Source organism: Colius striatus, chromosome 30, assembly GCF_028858725.1.
Source record: "Colius striatus isolate bColStr4 chromosome 30, bColStr4.1.hap1, whole genome shotgun sequence".
Lineage (NCBI taxonomy): Eukaryota > Metazoa > Chordata > Aves > Coliiformes > Coliidae > Colius > Colius striatus.
In genome coordinates this window covers 839,861-848,129 of record NC_084788.1, presented here as the reverse complement: position 1 = coordinate 848,129, position 8,269 = coordinate 839,861, and positions in this window count along the sequence as shown.

Sequence of the window (8,269 nt, the reverse complement as noted above, 5' to 3'; positions counted from 1 at the left end):
AATGGAAGCAGGATGGGGGAGACTCCTTAGTCAATAAAATTTATGTGGTACTTGATTTAACCCTTGACAGGCAAAGATCAGCATAAACTACATAAAATAAAATAATTTTTAAAAACAAAGCAAAGCAGCAACTAAAACCTAACAACACCCCTCCCCCAGACACGCATATGAAACTGGATACTTGGCTCCTTTTTTTAGGATAGTTTATCCTGCCTCATGCCTACAATATTTATATCAATATCCTTCTACAGTGTAATGATCTTAATAACTTAAGTACAAACATGCAGATCTCTAAACTCAGAATTTAAACAAGTATATTTTTTAATTCATGCCATTTGGATCCAAACAAAGAAGAAAAGCAAAATTTCTGGAACAATATATTGAATACCTACTGCAACTGAGTATAAAGTTCAATCTAATTTAGTGTGCAGTTTCTGCATTGAATTTGTAGCCCCCAGTACTTTAAATACGACAAAATCAGCTCCTTTGGGCTCCAAAATAAACAGCTGTTAAAAAGCCAGAATGACTTAGACCATGCCTTTCATTTAGAAAAAACACAGCTATTAAATGTGATGTCTCAGGAACTTTTAGTGTTGTGCTTTTAGTACTGAAGATAAAGAGCTATTATTTTTCACTTCCTATTTCTAGGTTGTATGGATATAACTCCTAGTAGCTAAAGTGCAAATATTGTTTACTATGAACCACAGTTTACCTGATTCTGTTGCTGAATTCTTATGTGAAGGCATGGCATACAGAGGAGATATTTGAATTATGACTAATAAAACTCATTTAAAATCAAATCATTTTATTGAAAGGAAAGAAAATTACATACAAAAGCAAAATAAATAAATAAATACATACATAGTCAAAACAAAACCATAAATATTTTAACTTTAATTATAACTTTTCATTTTCAAGTTGTTTTCATCGGGACTAAAAATGTTAAAAAATAAAAGAAAATCCTAGAATTAAACAAAGTTTGAGCAGTTGGAATATGGATGAGAAAGGAAAGGCATCCAAGTAAATTAATAATCTACTGATCTATGTAGATTATTGCATAGAAATTATTACTCAGAACCACAGAGAGGCTGAGGCTGAAAGTAGCCTGTGGAGATCAAGTAGTCCAATCCCTACTCAAAGTAGGACAGCTAGAACAGGTTGCTCCGGATTATGTCCAGTCTAGTTAACAGATATCTCCAAGTAGGGAGATATTTCTAAGTACTTTTACAGATTTATATAACAGGCCACCCTTTGAGGTGTACAAGCACCAGGTACATACTGTTTCATTTCCTTCATGTTATTCAAAGGTCTGTTAGCCTGACATTAAACTGGATTTTCACCTATATCCTTTTATGCACAGAAAGCTGCATCACAAGGGTTCCCATTACTGAAGGCTAGTTTCCACCTGAGCAGATAACTGTCATTCTTTGTCATCCATAATATCTTTCATAGAGTCATAGAATCGTAGAATGGTAGGGTTTGGAAGGGACCTTCAGAGATCATCTAGTCCAACCCCCCTGCAGAAGCAGCTTCACCTAGGTCAGGTCGCATAGGAACATGTCCAGGTGGGTCTTGAAGACCTCCAAGGAAGGAGACCCCACAACCCCTCTGGGCAGCCTGTGCCAGGGCTCCCTCACCTGAACAGTGAAATAGTTTTTTCTTATATTTAAGTGGAACTTTTTGTGTTCCAGCTTCATTCCATTACCCCTTGTCCTGTTGCTATCTACTATAGAAAAAAGGGATGTCTCAACCTCCTGACACCAACCATTTAGATATTTATAAATGTTAATAAGATCACCCCTCGGTCTCCTCTTCTCCAGACTAAACAGCCCCAGTTCCTGCAGCCTTTCATCATATGAAAGATGTTCCATTCCCCTGATCATCTTGGTGGCCCTGCACTGGACTCTCTCCAGCACTTCCCTGTCCCTCTTGAGCTGAGGAGCCCAGAACTGGACACAGGACTCCAGATGAGGCCTCACCAGGGCAGAGGAGAGGGGAAGAAGAACCTCCCTCGACCTGCTGGCCAATGCATCCCAGGATGCCGTTGGCCTTCTTGGCCAGGAGGGCACATTGCTCTCTCATATTTAGCTTATTATCAATCAGGACTCCCAGGTCTCTCTCTGCAGAGCTGGTCTTCAGCAGTTCGACCCCCAGCCTGTACTGGTGCAGGGGGTTGTTCCTTCCCAGATGCAGGACTCTGCACTTGCCCTTGTTGAACCTCAGGAGGTTCCTCTCTGCCCAATTGTCAAGCCAGTCGAGATCCCACTGAATGGCAGCACAGCCTTCTGGGGAATCAGCCAGCTCTCGATCCACCTCACTGTCCACTCATCCAAGCCACACTGCCTGAGCTTTCTGATGAGGATGTCCTGGGAGACAGTGTCAAAAGCCTTGCTGAAGTCAAGGTAGATGACATCCGCTGCTCTCCCCTCATCTAGCCAGCCAGTTATGCACTCATAGAAGGATATCAGGTTGGTCATACAGAATTTCCCCTTGGAGAAGCCATGCTGACTCCCCCTGATAATCATCTTATCCTTCATATGTTCAGTGATACCATTCAGGATGAGTTGTTCCATCACTTTTCCAGGGATGGAGGTGAGGCTGACCAGCCTGTAGTTTCCTGGGTCATCCCTTTTTGAAGACTAGCGTGACCTTGGTCTTTCTGCAGTCCTCAAGCACCTCATCTGTCCTGCATGATTGTTCAGAAATGATGGAGAGAGGCTAGCAATCACATCAGTCAGCTCTCTCAGCACATTTTTGCTAACATTTGCTCAAGAAAACTGGTGTCTTTATGAATATAGTATAAAATACTTCTAACTTTGACTAAGGAGTCACTTGGAAACTTCAGAGTTCTCAATGCATGCAACACCTAAGGATGGCAAGAATCATGCATACCTTTCAGGGCAGGAAAGTGTTTCCTATTATTGGCAACAAGCTTCCAAAATAAACAGTTATTCCAAAGAAATTCTAATATATTGCAAGCATACTGAGAGCTTATGCAGGCTTGCTTTGCCATCAAGTGGGCAGAGTATCATAGTCAAATTATCTGTAAGCATTAACTAAAGTTCCATTTGGCAGTTTCAAATTTAAATAATCAAACAGGACAATGAATTTTTGGAGGATGATCCCAGTGCATCTTGTGAGATCTTCGCTAAAAGGTTATAAAGCATCCTCCCCCTGCAGATGCACTTGGATAATCCATGTCAGAGATAATGCATCCACCACACACTGACTAAAACTTCAGTGAAAGAAATTCTCATTTTGGAAAAGTAAAAACTATAGAAGGTATAAAGTATTTCCTCATAGAATCCACAGTAAGTATACCACAAGAAACCCAGGAAGACTAACTGTTCCCCTTTACCCTGACTACCTCCTCCTTCTTAGAGTCAGAAGATTTGTGACATATGTACATCTCTTGTTTCCTGGGCTGAAAAGAGAAAAGGGAAATGTTACATCCTGTTGAAGTACATATCACCCACGCAAGGAACTGCTCTTCTGACATATGGAGAAGAAAACAAGATTATATTTACTGTCATATGTTTCTCCACTATGTTTTGTATAGGCTGGTGCACTGTTGTGAGTATCTTCCACTCCAAGAAGTGGAAGAATGATTATTTCTCCCATCTTGTTCCCTGGTTAAATCAGGTTAAATCTTGAAATCATGCTACTACATTTAGGCTAAAATAGGAAAACAAAAACAGAAATATATAAGTATGATATTTCTTCCAAAAAATTAAGAAATGGCAATAGGAGCTCAATATGTAAACTTTTTGCAGAAAAAGACAATTTTAGAAAAAAAATTTCTTTATCTTCTTTCTAAATTTTAGACCTGAATACTTCGTAGTAGTAAAAATAATTTTTTTCTTAGCACTTTAAAAACATTCATTCAGTCAATATTAGCTTATATTTGTTGTTTTCTTTCTATATTTTCCTCTTCTTTGTTACTGATGCTTGTTTATTTCATTGTAACTTTTGGAAACTTATAGGGGAAAAGGAAAGTTTGGAAAAAACTACAACTTCAAATTAAGAATCTATGTTAAATTTCAGACTATCTTGCTAGCCTACATATTGATTCCTGAGGTCATAGAATTCTCTTTCAAGGAATGGAAAAAGTTTTTTAAAATGTGCATTGGATTTTGTGTGAGAAAATAAATGAATATATTTTTGCACAAACTGTTTGCACTTCAAATGTTAATTGTTCCCAACTGTAGCTGGATGCATAAAAGTTTTCAGAATTGTCTCCAGATTTTTAGGGGATGCAGGTGATTCTGACTATCTGAATTGAAGTCCTTCATAATTCTTGGTCTCAATTATCTGTGAAATCAAAATTGCACATTCTGAATTGAGGGCATCTAATCTCTCTATGAATACCTATAAGTTACATATGTACTGTAACATGGTCAGATCAAACTGAGATTTGTCATCTTTCCCATCTCTCACTCAAAGAGCCACTTGGTAATGTATTTTAGCAAATAAATGAACAGATTATTTTTAACTATTAAGTACAGTAAACAGATAATTTGCTGTTATGGAATTCCCATCCTGTTCCTTGCATGAATATGGATACACAAGGAAAATATCTGGTCATCTACATTGAATCTGATTCTTAGCTGTAACTGTCAGCATTTCCCAATCCATACCAAAGATTACAAACCAGGAACAAAGTCTCTGCACCCTATGTGAAAAAGTTGTACTATGGATACTTAAATCTCATTATTTTCCATAGGATTTTACAAATCTCTTTGCGAAAGAGGAAACTATCTTATGGAAAAACTTCTTTACTGTAAGAGTGACAGAGCACTGGCACAGGCTGCCCAGGGAGGTTGTGTAATCTCCTCTGGAGGTCTTCAGGACCCACTTGGATGCGTTCCTATGCGACCTGATCTAGGTAGACCTGCTTGAGCAGGGCGATTGAACTAGATGATCTCTAAAGGTCCCTTCCAATCCCTACCATTCTGTGATTCTGTGGTTCTGTGAAGGTGACTGCATAGGTAACAGGTGAGGACAAAGGTAAAGTCACCATAGTTATGTGGTTATTCTGAGTTGTTCTTTTAATTTATCAAAACTTTTTTATTTTCTTTTTTAAGCTTGAAGACAGTGAATGTTTTAAGTTTGACCTCAGTGGAAAAAATTCCTGAGACTTCCTCAAAGAAGTCATGTGAAGATCTTGAAAAGAAAATCGAGGTATACCAGATGGCACAATGAAGAGGATCCAGGCAGATCTCAATTACAAATGTCCATGTAAAAAGAAAAGAAAATTATGTTATTTCACGCTCAGGAGTTAGATAATAATAAGAAAAGAATAATTGACTCCATACTCAGAGCTCCAAGATGACATTAGAGACAGATCAAAAATGTCAGACTGCTGAAGATACTGCTTGGATTCAATGCAGAATGAAGCCCTGCTAACTGCTCCTAGATTTCTGTACTTTTGTTCTAACTCTGGAGCTGACTTTCTCATACTGTCTGCGAAGCTGTAGAATATCAGATTTTAGATATTCTTTCTTATGATTAGCTGTTATTATTATAAAGTTCGGTCCTAAGTATTTATTAAGCAGTGTTGTGTTTCTTATTAGATACCTATTTAATATGTATTAAAGTTTAGATTTGCTGGTCCAAACATATTTTAATCATAAATTGAGCAGTGTTATAAATTTAAATAGTTGCTGGAACAGTTGTGACATGGTACTTTTATTTACCTTAACAATGGGTACAGCATGGATGAAAAGATAATTGGGGTTTTGTAAAACAATACTACTTGTAAATTTTTGGGATGGGTGAGAACGACAACAAATAGACTCTTTAAGAATAAACCAGCATATCTGAGAAAGCAAAAAAGCAAAAAGTATCTAAAATCGATACCTTCAGAGGTGAAAATTCATCTTAGCAAAAATTTGTATAAGGTAGATTTTGGTTTTTGGGTAAACATGACCAAAAAGAAAAAGATTCAAAATAGAACCTGAGACAAAATTCCATTTAATTAGAGCAGAATACTTCACATATTCACAGGATAGACTGCGACTGTACTATAAGAAGTTTCATAGGACTCAGAATGCATAATGATGTCCTATTACTATTAGCATTTTTTGGCATTTATTAAATTTCCTCCACCTTCACCTTTGTCAGGCAGCCCCTACTTATTTCAGATAGGTGCCTAGTAGTGAAATACATGCATCCAAGATCCCAAAGCACTGAAATTTGGAGAAAAGTGATTATGAAAAAAAAAAAAATCATGTTCAAAAATCTCCAAATTGTATAGATATATTACTGATGTTTAATACATCAGTAACTCATATAGAAATGTCCAAATTATTCATTTCTGAAAGAAGACAGAAAAATCTTCTCCATCTCAATCTCTATAATTTTGCTTAAAAGTGTGAGTCTGCCAAACCTGGATTTTTAGTGAAAGTTTGTCTAAAACCTCTAGATTAAAACCATTTGCACTGGTAGCCCAGATTTTTATTATACCTGTCACAAAATATTTAAGATTCCAGTCATGGGGAGCTAAAGGTCTGCTGGTATTGACTAAAGAATCAGGCCCTTAGAAGCCCACTGGATTTATATCTGCAGCTAAACAAATCATGAAGCAAACATATTTGAGGCACAAAGTAGAAAACATTGGGAGAACAGATAATGGACAGAATGAACATAAATACAAAAGTAATGAAATACATTCAAACACACATATTTTTCATCTCATTCAAAAAATCTGAATATGGTTCCATTATTAATTTGAAAATAAAATTTGTTTTGAATGTCTATACAAATTACTCAAGTTGGTTTTGCATGGGAAAACATCTATTACTTACAGCAATTTACATTTGTGCTCTTGGCCTGGTAATTCGTGTACCAGTTCTAATTAAAAAAATCCATTTTCCATGGAATGAAGCCCTGAAAACAATGATTTACCATGGAAATATTGACACAATGCAAAAAAACAATAGGACCAGTTCTTCTTTTAGACATAAATGATTCATACTGCAATGAGTCACTGTTCGACATAGGGGACTTGTTTTCCTGGCTTCATAAATGCTCAGTTTATGTCCCAAAACATTATATTTGAATGATTGCTGTAATATTAACTTGCATAACTGCAATTATTAATAAAGACTACCAAATCATCTATAGAGCTACATAATTTGTTCTTCTGTGTCACAGATGTAGATAGCAATGTCATGCTTCATCAAAAGCCTCTCATTCTTGTCCTTTTGAAGATTAGGTCAGAATGCCACATGGTTAACCTCAATTTCCCTCAAGGAAAACACTTCTTTATAGTCAGTATATCTAAAAAGCTGTAATTACTTGGCCTTAATTCTTTGGGATTATTTCAGTTGTACTCTCTTGTGCTTATTTGTAATTTCTTATTTTTTAATGAGAGCTGGTTGTCTACCTGATGCTGTGCAGATATAAAGAAATACAATGAATAATGCACTTCTTTATTTCTAATGTTCTTTTTCTGTGCCATAGAGTATTGTCATTTTGAGGTTTCACATAGACACTTGTAACTCAAAGTTATCAAATTATTTCTGATTTTAATTTGAAAGTCAATAGAATTGAATGGAGGCATTTGACCAAAGAATTTACTATATAATTGATTTCTGTGTTTTTATAACAAAAACATTTTGGACCTAACTGATGCTAACCAGCTAGTGCTTTATCTGGTCAGGATGAGCATCTATTTGCCTACTGATGTACTACTACCTTTGCGCTTTCTAGGTGCAACAGGAAGAAGTTAGCAATTTTTCAAGCTCATAATTGGGTATCTTGCCAGATAAGGAAAACCATAGTGCAAACACACGATGGAAATACAGCCATACCTCTCTGAATAATATGAAGCATTGCTTTGCAGTCATAGCTCTTCAGTTGTTCCTTGTCAGCATTACAACAGTAGGAAAAAGCTGATGAGGAGAAATGTTGCCACGTGGTAGATTATCTGTTCCTTGAAATCCTGAAATAAATGAATTATACTTTTCTTAGCATTTAGACCTTTCCTTAAGGAAAAAAAAAAAAAAAAAGTATGAGACACAGCCAAATGCGTCAGGCAGATGTGGCTGGAGAACCTACCTGAGGTGCCAGCTGGATTTGTACTAGCATTCTTGGAGAGACTGAAGACACGAATGACTGCTTTGAATTTAATATATGTTATTTCCTGCCTGCTAACATTACTTGTGAGACCTTTGCTGTCCACTCTGGTGTGCCCTCTGAATGCTTTTTTTTTAGTTTATTTCCCTTCCACTTTTTCTTCATTTTTAATATGAACTTTTCACAAAAA